Raw genomic sequence first — 13,419 nt, 5'->3', positions numbered from 1 at the left:
GTATTGTGAGAGAGGGAGAAAAGTACTTCTTTCTCTACCTGCTCTATCCCATGCATAATCTTATAAACCTCGATCACGTCACCCCTCAGTCATCGTTTTTCCAAGCTAAAGAGCCCCAAGCGCTTTAACCTTTCTTCATAGGGAAAGTGTTCCGACCCTTTGATCATCCTAGTTGCCCTTTTCTGCACTTTTTCCAATGCTATACTATCCTTTTTGAGGTGTGGTGACCAGAATTGTACACAGTATTCCAAATGAGGTTGCACCATCAATTTATACAGGGGCATTATGAAACCGGCTGATTTGAACTAGATGATCCTGGAGGTCCCTTCCAACTCTATGATTCTAAGATATTTCCGGGTTATAAGCTCTGACACTCACTTTGTCAGATCTGACAAAGAGGGCTTTGACTTTCGAAAACTTACAACTTCGAAAATCTTTGTTGGTCTCTGATGTGCTACTGGACTCAAACCTAGTAGATCTGCTGTTGTTGTGTCTGCCCGTTTCCTCCCCAACTAGAATGGCTGCATTTTGGGGAAAGGAGTTTAATGGATACAGTGAGCAATGCTCCCTCTAAGCTATGGATATACCGTGAGCAATGCTCCCTCTAAGCTATGGATCTCTGTGAGCAAAAATTATACTTTGCAAGCTACTAGCATTAAAGCTGTGAGCGAGCGATTTGGCTACTGCATAAATTAGTTTGCTCTGGAGTTATCCTTCCTGAGCTAAGACAAAAATGTGTTAGCCAGAGGCTGAGAAATTGTGAGCTATCTCACACTTAACTCAGCTTAGAGGGAACACTGACAATGAGTCCCATTCAGTTCTGTTGATTCAGAGATCTATAACAGCACATTGGCTTCTAGCAGTATAAGAAAGATTAGGTTAGCAACTCTGCTGTCAGTGGGCACCGGGTTGTCAGTATCCGTCAGAGACAGCCTCGCTTTTATCACAGTGTGTTGCCAAAATTGTTCACCTGGATTGAAATAATAAAAAGGTAGAAAGAAACCCCTGACAAAAAAATAAGGGTGAAAAAGAAAGGTTAAAATTCACAAGAACAAGAGACCCAACATTAAGAAATAGAGAGATACTAATATTTGAGAGTAACATTGGCTCCATGAAGATTCTACCAGCCATCAGTCACACTTCTTGGTTATTCTGATGCTGATGAAATGGCATTTAACTTTCAGAGCTACTAGATGCATTTAGCAGCAGTGAGAGAAGTAGAGTTTTCATTCCCAGAGTGGAGAATAAGTCTGTCGTCCCGGTCACACGGGCCGGAAAATGCGGGGGGGAAGCGTGGCAGTTTGGCCCAGAGCAAAATAATGTGCGGCCACCCGATCACACGTCCCGTCGAGGTCCCGTGGTTAGGGGCGAGGTGGCGATCACACGAGGATCCTGCAGCGCGGCAAAGAAGCGGCGCAGCGCGATCACACCAATGGCATGCGCAATTCTGCGGAGCAATGGGACTTTAGCTTTCCTCTTTGTGCACATGCGCCGTTGGGTGCTTGTGCGCATCCTGTGGAGATTTGGGGGGGGAAACGTGTTTGCGACGGGACATGGGCGGGCGCTGGATGCCACGGACTACCACCGGAAACGCGATCAGATGCCAGCCCTTGCCCCGCGGTTTCCGGAAACTAGTACCTCGGAGGTACTAGTTTTTAACTCCGCATCTTCAGCGGGAAGCCTCGGGTTCGCCATGGGAGCTCTACGCTTCCCAGATGTTGTGGTGTGATCGCGCCCGGAAAATCCCCCTATCATCCGTCTCAGTACCGTGGGTAATGCTCCGTGTGACCGCAGCCTGTGTTAGTCATCGGAATGGTTGGGAAACATTCCAAGAAAGCGGGGGTTGTCAAAGAAGTTCCTAAACTGCCATAGAATCCATGTGACATTTAAAACATTTTTTTACTAGAGCTTCAGGTACCTGAGACCCACATGGGCACATCCTTTGTGCACATGGATGATTGGAAAATCTACCATGTAAATCTGCAATCAGTAGTTCATTGAAATGGACCAAAAAAATGGATGCCAGTACAAGGGGGTCACTGAGTTCATGTTTTGAGCATTTGTTATAACTACAAAGGCTCAGAGCTTTCTTTAGATGTAAGTGTTGTTGCCCGCATGGGATTTATCATTTTCAGATTTCAGCAAGACTGTTTGTTTGTTTTTTAAAGTGAATAGGGGTCATCTATATATATTTTCATCCATATATATTTTCAAGCGTGAACTGTTTGGTTAAGATCTGATTGCAGATGGTTTCATTCCTTTTATTGATGTAATCTTTTTGTTTGTTTTAGATTGGGAACAGCAACAGAGCAGCACTGGCTGTAGGTAAAAAATCTCATTTTGTTTGTGCGTACAGATTTGCATCATACCCACGATTTGTGTTTGTCTTTCATAAGTCCTTGCTGTACGCCATCACCATTTGTTTCGGAAGAGGCTATCATGGGGAATGAGACGAGCCCTACTGAAGTCGTACAGCTTCAGAGTCGACCCTTAATGGCTGCAAATTGGCACCAGTTTGCACACCCAGTATTCCACTGGCTAAGGGTCATTCCTTGTGGTGGACAGGGATTCTCCACTATAATGTGTCTGTTTTGTGTGTCATAAGGAGCACAGGTAGATCCGTGGCAGAACTACCTGTGTAACGCTCATGGCTAAGCACGCAATTAACGATGCACACACATTATCATTCAGGGAACTGGAACATTTTGCAGGTTACCCCTGAAAACATAATGGGCTAAATCTAAGGTTGTGTTTCCCCCCCACACACACACACACAGTGATGCGCTCGTGTCTGCCGAACCTTCCTGCCTCCCCCTTCCTGCTATCACCCACAGAGCTCTTGGGGGGACATTGAACCTTTGAGAACAGTGTGGTGGGACCAGCGGTGACCTGCAAGAAATTTATGTGTATGTGTGTGTGTGTGTGTGTGGGGGGGGAATCAGCAGAAATTCCTCTTTCTCTGATGGTAAATGACCTTTGAAATCAGCTCCATATGTGTATTGGCTCTGTGAGTCCGTTCAGGGGTATGCTGCAAAGCTGAAGTCGTCTTTCAGAGTACTGAAATTTTCATGCGCTTGCTGTACCGCAAGCCTGTCTTGCAGCTAAGCTCCCAGTTGCCACATCAGCCCAAAGGTGGGTGTAACAGTGTCGTGGCAAACACGGAGGATGTGTACACTCTGCAGTCATGCCACCTCTTCAGCATACATGGCTCTGTATACAGGGCCGGTCCGTCATAGAGAATTTTTAGGCAGCGGCCGAGAGCGGCCCCTTAAGAGGGGGCGCCCCACGGCCGCTGGCCTGCTGCCCCCCCTCCCTCACCTGAACAGGTAGGCTGAGGCGATGCTGCTGCGACCCCGCGCAGTGGAGACCAGCTCCCAGGTGCGCTCCTCTGGGGACTCTGCGCTACTCCGGCCTTCAGCAGGCCCCATGTTGGGCTCCGCCCTCCTTCCCACACGGCTCCGCCCCGTACTCCGGTGCCGGCCTCGGGCAGCAGAGCCTCCCTGCTGCTGCCCTTGCTCGCTTGCTGGCTGCCGCCTGCCGAGGCCATGCTGGGCAAGGACTACATGCTGGCCATCATCCTGTTCAGCTGCGACGGCCGCCCCCGGGGTGGGAAGAGGGGGCTTGGGGGGGCGCCCTTCCCGGGAGGAAAGCAAGCAGCCAGGCTGAGGCCACCCCCGGTGGTGCCTGTTCCCTTCTTCCCTCTTCTTCTTCTTCCTTAGGGCTGTCGTGCTGGGGCGGGGGGCGCAATGGAGGGGGGCGGGGGGGGGCCGGGGGGGGGGCAGAAGGTAGCCTCGCCTAGTGTACAAAAAAACCTGGAGCCAGCCCTGTCTGCCCGAGGCACATTTTTAATATGCCAACTTGGATTGTGTGCTTTGGCACTTAACTGACCCTGCTCCAAAGACAGTGCATGCTGGATCAGTGTCTAAGCAATATGATATAATATTCCTAAGCACCTGTTTTGGTGTCACCAGAGCGGCCAGGGCGCTGCTTCTCTCCAACCATCCGAGGAAGCCTGGGCAGGACGAACTGTGCGAACCCCCCCCCAAATAGGTCCCCTCTCCCCAGGCCAGGCAATGGTTGGACGGGAGGAACCTTTGCAATTGGTGCTGCTGTGAGATCCAGGTTTCCGTTGCCATGGAAACACGAGAAGAAGCTACAGAAAAACAGCTCCTGCTCTGGGGTTTTTAGCATGTGATGTAATAGCAGCCAATTGAGTTGAGAGAGAGAGACCGCTTGCTTCTAGCATGGAAACCCGTTCTGTAGTAACGATTCATTAATCAAGCTTACTGTAAACGTATCCTGCTCCTCCTAAGGTTTGATGGGAGGGGTTACGTTAAACCTGTCTCTATTTAGATGACAGGTATAGGACTTCTTTTCCTTACATATTACAGTTTCTCTGCTGATTTCCTCTAATGCCTCAGGGTTTGTTTGTGTTTCCTTCCTACTTTTTAGGGCATAATTGACACATAGGTTCAGTTTGGGGTGAATTCAAGATTGCTTGCTTGCATGTTGTGTTGTGGGGTTTTTTTTATTCTGCCGCTCAGCTAAGTGTAGATCTTGGCTCTGACAAAAGGTGGTAGTGGGATGCAAGAGGTCGTGTGTGTTTATTGTTTTACTTTCTAGACACATCTGTTGCCCTAGACTGATTTTTAAGGAATAAAATATTTTGTTCTAGATGGTACCCAGGAGCCAGCATGAGAGAGCCTTGTGGGATATTTCCCTGTTGCACAATAGCTCCAGGGGAAGTAGCAGAGAACCATATTACATAAGAAAATACTATTTTTTCTTTTTGAACAAGAGATTACTTTAATCTCTACCGATGCCACATAATAGTGACCTCTCTGTACTTGCTGTTCAGATAAGAGAACAGTGACTACAACATGACTAAAATGTTTTTTTCTCCACTGTAAATAGTTATTGTTGTTTAACTAAGTTAAGTGATAAAGCTAAGTAGGGTTGTGTTCCTGCAAACGTTGATTTGCACCTCAGTGGACGTGTGTCCTCCCCACAATCTTTTACCTGCCTGATTTTCTTCTGAGTTATTTTCGTCTTGTAAATACTGCCAAGCAAAATGAGAAGAACTTCTGAATGAACGGCCGCTGCCAACAAACGGTCCCTTTTGACAGTTTTCCAAAGAGGACAGGCTAACAGGATTTTACTGTCCTTGCATCATTGTCTTTTTTGCCAATGTAAGGTGGCATGCTAACAATCCACCACAAGATGTCAGCAGTGGAAAAGAGACTACAAGTTGAGGAAGGATTGTTAAAAGGGCTCCAGAAGAATATTTTCAGGATCTGTGATACTCCTGTGACTGTCCAAAAACAAAAGCAATGTAATTCCCTTATGTTACTAAATGAAATGTCACAGAACAGTTTGCAAGATTTGGATTTCTCCAGAACTCTTTATCAAGCTGGATGTTTAGAATAAGGGGTGGAGAGGGGGGGGGGTCAAAGCACGACTGAGGCCATGATCTTGTATATTTATGTCCGTTTGGTTCCTTCCAGTCTTAGTCATGCGTGGTCATTAATCTCCCAAAAGCCGTTTCCTTGGTCTGTTGTCTCCAGCTATGTTGAGCTGAGGAAAGGGAAATCAGTGACTATTACTCAGTCCCTATACTAAGCATATCTGCGTTCCCTACTTGGGTGTGTTTTCCCTTGTTTGGCATGCACAATATCTGTAGGCATACCTACCAGTTAGCAGAGTTGCTGAACTGAGATGGCCTCGGTTCAAATCGTACCTCAGCCAGGAACTTACTGTGTGGCCTTGAAGGAGCTAATATGCAGAGCCAGTATGGTGTAGTGGTTAGGAGCGCGGACGCTAATCTGGGAGAACCAGGTTTGATTCCCCACTCCTCCATATGCAGCTGCTGGTGTGACCTTGGGTCAATCACAGAATCTCTCAGAGCAGTTCTTTCAAGAGCTCTCAGCCCCACCTACCTCACAGGGTGTCTGTTGTGGGGAGGGGAATGGAAAGGAGTTTGTAGGCCGCTCTGAGACTCCTTTGGGTATTGAAGGGTGTGGTATAAACCCAATCTCCTCCTCCTCCTCCTTCGAGGGCGGTGTTTCCCAACCTGTGGGTTGGGACCCAAAAGTGGTTCACGAATCCTCTGAAAGTGGGTTGCAGCCCAGCCTTCCCTGATGGCCACCCCTGCCCTTTCTGTTGCTCTGTTCTATATTTTGGAAATCAAGATCTGACCCTGGAAACAGTATCTTCCATGTCACACATGAGTTGGTATTTTTTTCTTCTTTACTACGTGTACATGTTGATCAAGTAAAACGTGTCCTGATGGTTACTAGAGTGAGTTGCTTAGAATCTCATGGGGATTAGAGGGAGTGATGGAGAAGGCGGTGGTGGTCAAAGGCTGGAATGTCACCTCCATATGTCTGTCGGAATGCCACTTGTTGATAGCGGGGGCAGCTGCACTCTTTGTGCGGTGTTCGTTGGTTCCTCAAAAACATCTGGTTGGGCACTGTAGAAATTGGAATGCTGAACTAGACGGGTACCAAGGTCACAGTTTGCCTCAGGTGCCAAAAAAACCCCTTAGGCCACCACACCAAGTATATTTGGACTTGTGGGTCACCATACCCAAAAGTCTGGGAAGTGCTGTCTTAGGTGGTGTTTTAAAGGATTGCTGTGTGTGCAGTCCTAGGCAGAGTCACTCCAATCTAACAATTTTGATTCCAAGGAGCTTATACTGGCATGATGTTATACAGGATTGCATTGTGTGGGGAGGGGAAGGGAAAGGAGTTTGTAGGCCGCTCTGAGACTCCTTCGGGCATTGAAGGGCGTGGTATAAACCCAATCTCCTCCTCCTTCGAGGGCGGTGTGGGTATTTGGAATGCACGTTGGGCATTTGGAATGCACTGTGTATATCCTAGCTGGCAGCCTGCAGCTTGAATGGCACGAGCAACAGGAGTCTGCAGCATCACGTGGACACGAAGTAGTAGCTGGATCCCACGGATCTGTTCCACTGCCAGTGGTGCTTTCCACAGGCACAAGGAGCCCCTGGTAACGGGGATGACTCTTTGGACTGGCAGAAAGTCCCACTGCTAGAAGAAGAGCTCCGCGGGATCCAGCCCAGGAGAGCCAGGGGGACCTAGTCAGGGATAGTCTGGACTACCTTCCATCCTGTCTCCCCGTGGTGGAGCAAACACGAGCCAAAGCCACAGGAGACCAGAGGCAAGCTTGTTCCTCACAGTAACCAGTCCTCCTTTAACAACCAGAAGCCGAACTCCAGTTAGAAGTCTTGAAATCACAATTAAAAGGCACTGTCAATAACTGGAGCCCACTTACTGAAAAGCAGCAGTAAAACTGTTAACATACTTTGGAGTGGCCTTTTCTCTCACTTCAGCTTTGACGGGCACACTTGCCCTGACATCTGACCCCTGCTGTTCGTGCATGCAGCTATTTAATTATTTTGCAGACATTAGCTCAACAGCAGAGTTTGCCAGTCAGCAGCTTCCGATAATGTGAGGATGGAGGGGACGTCCCAGCATGAGCCGATGCTCGTGTACCGTCCTCTTTTCTGTTTATGGAGTGAGGTACAGTAACGAACTGGACCTCCAGCATTTGAAATTATTATTTTTTCCTAACACGGAAGAAAGTTGCTGATATAGGAGGACCCCCAGTTGTTGGCTTTGGAAGGCTTGGGTTGCTTTCACAAAGCCGTACGCTTTGGCACCTGAAGAAGGCATAGCGTGTTCCAATTGGCTGCTGAGTTTGTGGTGTCATCTGTTGCTAAGGGCCTCGTCGCCAGACTCATCAGTGTTAAGGATCTCTTTGCCTGCAGCTCCTAGTTGTGTTTGGGGAAGATAAAAATATTCTGCCTGCTAAAAAGAGGCTGTCGCCAAGTTTTTTTCCTCCGTCCCCCCCATGCTTGGCAGTTAGTCTCCGTTATTTCCCTATTTAGATCATCTTGTCTGTTGTGTATTTCTGGATTGTGCTCTTTCCTTCTTGCGCAGTCCAGAGGCTTGGAATGTTGTGCTAAAAATGCTGTCATTCCTTCGAATAAATTATGCAAATCAAAGTGACTTGCACATGTGAATTTGGCTTCAGCTTGGGAATGGCGACGGTTCCTGTATTTTGTTTTAACTGATGCAAAACAAAAGCAGGAAGTTCAGTTCTTCTTTCAGTTGGAAAAGCAGTTGTTGTAAGTAGTGGTCCATCCTTTCACAGTGCTTCATCTTTATTCTGGCTGGCAAAAAAGTCAGTGTAGTTTGCATTTGGGCCCCACTTGAACTAGCTGGGTGCATTTTTTTCTGTGTGTAGAAGGGAAACCATCTGCTGGCGCGCTGCTTTTCCTGGGTTCAAGGCTACGTCGGAACTTTCAGGGGTCGTTCCTTACTTCAAAAGTATTAGCCGTCTCCCGAGGTGTGTCTGTTTTTTGGCTGTACTGATCTTTTGCTGAATATGATGCTACGTATCTAGAGAATAAGAGAAGATGGAGGAACAGAATGTGTTTTTAAAAATGAATATGCCCTTTTGAAGTTCCATCAATTGAGAAGGAATAAGAAAAAGGAGGATTCTAGAAGCCTTTCTCTAGGGTTATTATTTAGAACTCTCTTTCTGCCTGTCGTTCCTCTTTGTAGGTCCCCCAAATGAAAAAGCACAATAACTTTCCACCTCATCCATTTTAGGCTGTGAGGGATTCTTTATCTGCACTCCCCACCCCCATAAATATTGAAAGGGAGGAGGGGGATTGCAGCTTGCTGGTCCAAGTCTCTTGTTCACTAGTTGTAGACAAAATAGCTATTAGTGTACTCTCCCTCCCCTCGGGAAAGTATTTCTGGTAGTTGGGTTTTTACATTGTGTATCTCTGTTGCATTTTTCTCTGGATCAAGCTACCCCCCTCCCCCCCCGTGTGTCGATTTTTTTAGGGCTATGCGTGCAGATGTTGTTTTGAAAATACGTCTCGGCTTTCCGCCTGTCTGGTTCTGACATGGCACTCAGCATCAGACGACCCCACAAGGGCTGTTAACGGGCCAGGTCACTGTAATGCAATGTGGCGTTCCGTATGTCTTCCTCTGAGAAAGTAGGTCAAGTTTGGAACTGTGTTTCTCGGCCAGCCTCGTCGTTTTCCCACAACCTGGGCTGCCGGGCCCAAGGAGGCTTAGAAAGCGCTGGGAAGGATTACGAGATGCTAAGCAAGGACAGTCTTCAGAACACAATAATTCAAAGCAGATGCTGGCAAAAGGCATTTTATTTTATATATTTTCTAAGGTGCCGGAAGGGATGCTTAGTCGAGTAATTGGGTATGACTAGGAGTGCGACCCCCACACGGCTGTAGCCATTAAGCCTGCAATTCATGTATCAAATAACATCGACATGAAAGGAAGCACATAGAAATAGACAAAAGTAAACGATTAAAGTGGGTAAGTTTATTTTCAGCGTACAGAGGAAAAATAAGCCCCATTTTTTTAACATAGTGGAAAAAATGCATTTCTTAAAAGCTATGTAGGGGAAATTGTTGAATTTTGCTATGTGACATTAAAGCATCTTTTGCCCTTTACTCTTAGGTGTAAACAGCTATTCCGTCTGATTAGAAACAGACAAATAGATCTATACTTGTTCGATTTCCTGCTTCCCTCTGGTGCACAGCTTGTTTTGCCCAATTATATAATTGAATGTGATTTGGAGATGTGCATTTGTCACATACTTTACAGTTTGGGCATCTGGCACAAAGTGCAATGTGTCTGTGACTTGATAAAAATGAAACGCCTAAGTCTCACAAATGTGTAAAACAACAACAAAAATACCCCTGAATGTACATAGTAAAAACACAACACAATTGCTATAGTTTTGCGGGCGGTGGTATCAGTGCAAATTCAGTCAGCTTCTGGACAACTGCAGTGAATGGCAGCCACTTTAAAATGATCTGTCTATAAGACAATATGCCAAAAGCAATGCTCCCTCTAAGTTATGTATTCCTGTGAGCAAAAATTCTACTTTGTGGGCTACTGACATTAAATTTGTGAGTGAGTGATTTGGCTACTGCATAAATTAGTTTGCTCTGGAGCCATCCTTCCTGAGCTAAGACAAAAATGTGTGAGCCAGAAGCTAAAAAACTGTGAGCCAGCTCACACAAACTCAGCTTAGAGGGAACACTGGCCAAGAGGTACATTGTCAGTTGTAAGTCATCTTTCCTGTTCTATGACAGTCGTACTGTCTGAATCTTTCTCAGTGTAAAACAGGTAAATTCTATGAATTTCAGATGTTATAACTCGTCCATTTATTTTTAACACAAAGCATGGATTTTCAGATTTTTGTGTTTGGTTTAGTTATATAGGACCGTATCAAAATCACATGGGTCTTCAAGACAGCTTACATCAAATAAAACATACAACAAAATCTAGAATCAGTACAATCCGGGCAATAAAATGCTGAGACCTGTCATTCTAGTTGGCGTCTGACGCCATATTAAATCACAACAAGTGCACTAAGTCCCTGCTGAAGTCTTCCAAGTGCCATTAAAGAGGTGGGTGGAATGGAGGAACTTTGGACAGATGTGACTGGTGTATCGTGGTGGTGGTTGGGATCGTTCCCCGCCCCTCCCCCCCAAATCATTAGACTAAAATGTTATTATGTTTACCAAAACTCCAATAAGCTTTTAATTTTACGTCTAATTACTGGGTAGAAAACTGACCCAGAAAGTGAATTCCTAAATAAGCCTGTGTCAGGGCCTGGCAGTGGCGGCCCCACACTGCCCCAGCAACCCTGACTGGGGGAAGGGGAAACTGCACTCAGCAGCCCCCAAGGAAAAGGGTCCCAACTGCACGCAGCAGCGCCCAAGGAAAAGGGTCCCAACAACATACCCGACCCAGGAATGAAGGGGGGAGTGACAACGGGCGTGGAATAGAAGAGGATCCTGTGGGCCAGCCAAGGTGCGACGACGGAGGCCCTAGAGGTGGGCCGAACGCCAACCCGAGCAGCCAGCAAGACGACATTTAGTTAGGCCCCCAAACTGGCCATGCTGAGAGGCAGGCCCAGAAGTGACATGTTGACAGACGGCCTGTCGGATGCTTCGAGCCTGGCGACGGAGATTGACCGGGCTGCACAGGGGAGCAGGCCAATGGAGGCACCAGCGACTGGGGACAGTCGACTGGAGAGTCACAGGAGTGTGTCGGGCCCAGAGACGACGCCCTCCCTGGAGGGGAGGAAGCTGGGAAGGGCAAGGACAGGAGGTGGGAGAGGGCCAGGAGGAGCTAATGGGGAGACAGCCAAGGTAATGGAGGGGAGCCAACACCAATGGGGACAGAGAGAGGGGAATAAAGCAGGGACCTCCATGGATGGCTAGGGAGGAGACGTGTGCCTTGGCTCTTGGCTGGCAGCAGGCAAGTGCGTTAACTGGAGAAGAGGAGGCTGAGGGTGCAGTAGAGCCCCCTTCCCTTCCCTTCCAAGAAGGCTGCTTTGAGGTTGGAGCAGAATCCAAGAGGGTGGAGGGTAAAGCCAGCGGACACAAGGTGGGCGAGTCCAAGCGTGACAGCCTATTTAGTCAGTGTTGTTAATATTTTATCGTGGATTATTCCCTGATAATACAAATGCCAGGCAGAGAGAACTCTGCTGAAATTCTTGGAATCTGTCTCTGCCTTAAAGAGCTGGAGATGCTATGGTGTGATGAGAGAGTGGCTGTTTGTTGTCAGGGCCTTCTGAGACACACAGTTTTTTTCTGTAAAACACACAAGGGTAGCTGTGGCTACTTCATAGGGAGCTGCTCAGGATTTCATAGTATCCATGTCTCAGGTAGTATTAGGCCCCCGACACTGTACAGGTTACATTCTTTCTAGTGTTCTGCTCTGTTCTGCTCTGGTCAGAAGGAAAGGTACATTTGAGGGGGAGGAATTGAAGATGTTCACCTTGTCATGGACGGATCACTACCTGCTTACAAGGATACCAAGACACTGAAGTGGTGGGGGATCAATTACGATAATCTGCCACCACAGCCTGATGGATCCAACTGGTTTTCAGATGGCATTAAGGAATTTTCCCGTTGATGTGGTCAACATCTGTGCTGGTGCCCCAGTTGACCTTTGGAATGAAGGAATGACCCAGGCAATTGACATAATTGTTCCCAGGCGCTCTCCCTCAGATCTGAGAGCCCTGGCATCTCCTTGGTTTACTGAGGGGCTGTGTGTGATGAAAAGGCAAGGGAGACGGCTAGAGCAGCGAAGGGGAAAGACTTCTGACAGATTGGACAAGGCACAGGCTAGAGTTCATTTTAAAGCGTACTACGGGTGCAGATGACAGTGAAGAAATCATATTTATCTGCTAACATTGTATCTGCACACTGTAGACCTATGGAACATTCTGTAGGATGAGTCTCATTCTATAGGATGTGGTAGACTGTTCTGCAGACCACTGTTATCATTTTGCCCAGTTCTTTGTGGATAAAATCTCTTGCATCTGTTCCAACTTGAAATCTCTTGCATCTGTTCCAACTTGAACACTATATTATCAGTGACAGGATCAGTTGGTTCCAGGGTACTCACTTGTCCAGTTGTGTGGTATGCCTTTCAGCTTTTGTCCAGTCTGAAGTTGTGGACAGAACTCTTGAAATGGTTTTATTCATTTACTAGGAAAAAGGCCCGTTGTGGAAATAAATACAACAGCCTCTAGAAAGAGGCTCTGGGCGGGTGCCCCGGCCTTGGACACTCAGTGTCAATTTGCTGTGGCGACCTCAGCAGGGTATAATGACACTGAGTCCACCATTTTCTCCAGAGGAACTGATCTCTGCTACCTGAAGAACAGTTGTAATTTTGAGTGATCTTCAGCCCTCACCTGGAGATTGGCAACGATGGTTCCCCAGAGGGAATGGTTGGTTTGGAGGGTGGAGTCTATGGCTTTGTACCTGTCCGAGGTCCCACGCCTCCTGAAACCTCACCCGCTCCAGGCTCCATCCCTCACATATCCAGGAATTTCCCACCTGGAGTTGGCAACCCTATCTCCTTCCCAGCCAGTCTACCTTTATTTCCCTCTCACTCTTCAGCTTTCCACCCCCCACACACCTGCAGCCTCTCCCGTGCTCTGAAGCCCTGACTGCTACGTCATATAGGGGCCACCTCAGCAGCATATAAGGATACAGAGCCCACCATTTTCTCCAGCGGAACTGATCTCTGCCATCTGGAAAGCAGTTGTAATTCTGAGTGATCTCCAGCCCTCACCTGGAGATTGGACACATTTTACCTCAGAAGAGCAAACTGTTTAGAATGTTAGAGGCAAAAGCCAATAAAGTCACATATGCAAACGACCTCTGTGTTCCAAGGCAAAGGCCAATGAGGCTGCATATGGAAATAACCTCTGTGTTCTGACTGGCTATGGGGGGGAGAGGAATGTTGGGGGCAGGACTCAGGACTCAGGCAAGGCAGCCAGTGGATAGGGAGACCCTCTGAATGACAGATCAGAGAGCGAACTGATTTTGGAGTG

The 13,419-nt window shown here is 47.5% G+C and overlaps 1 protein-coding gene across 2 annotated transcripts in view; it reads left to right on the top strand.

Moving 5' to 3' along the window:
• The window catches only part of FAM49B (family with sequence similarity 49 member B), an 82,932-nt gene that overhangs the window by 46,184 nt on the left and 23,329 nt on the right, over positions 1 to 13,419 (top strand). Inside the window, exon 3 of one of the 2 annotated variants that reach the window (XM_015413071.1) lies at positions 2,292 to 2,321. The gene's annotated coding sequence lies outside the window, so the exon portion shown is untranslated. Of the gene's footprint in view, positions 1 to 2,291; positions 2,326 to 13,419 lie in introns of both variants that reach the window. The other variant, XM_015413070.1, reaches the window with a different exon arrangement.

Source organism: Gekko japonicus, unplaced genomic scaffold (assembly GCF_001447785.1).
Source record: "Gekko japonicus isolate JY-2015 unplaced genomic scaffold, Gekko_japonicus_V1.1 scaffold2887, whole genome shotgun sequence".
Lineage (NCBI taxonomy): Eukaryota > Metazoa > Chordata > Lepidosauria > Squamata > Gekkonidae > Gekko > Gekko japonicus.
The sequence above is the reverse complement of the archived record's forward strand: the minus strand, read 5'-3'. Positions and strand labels throughout refer to the sequence as shown.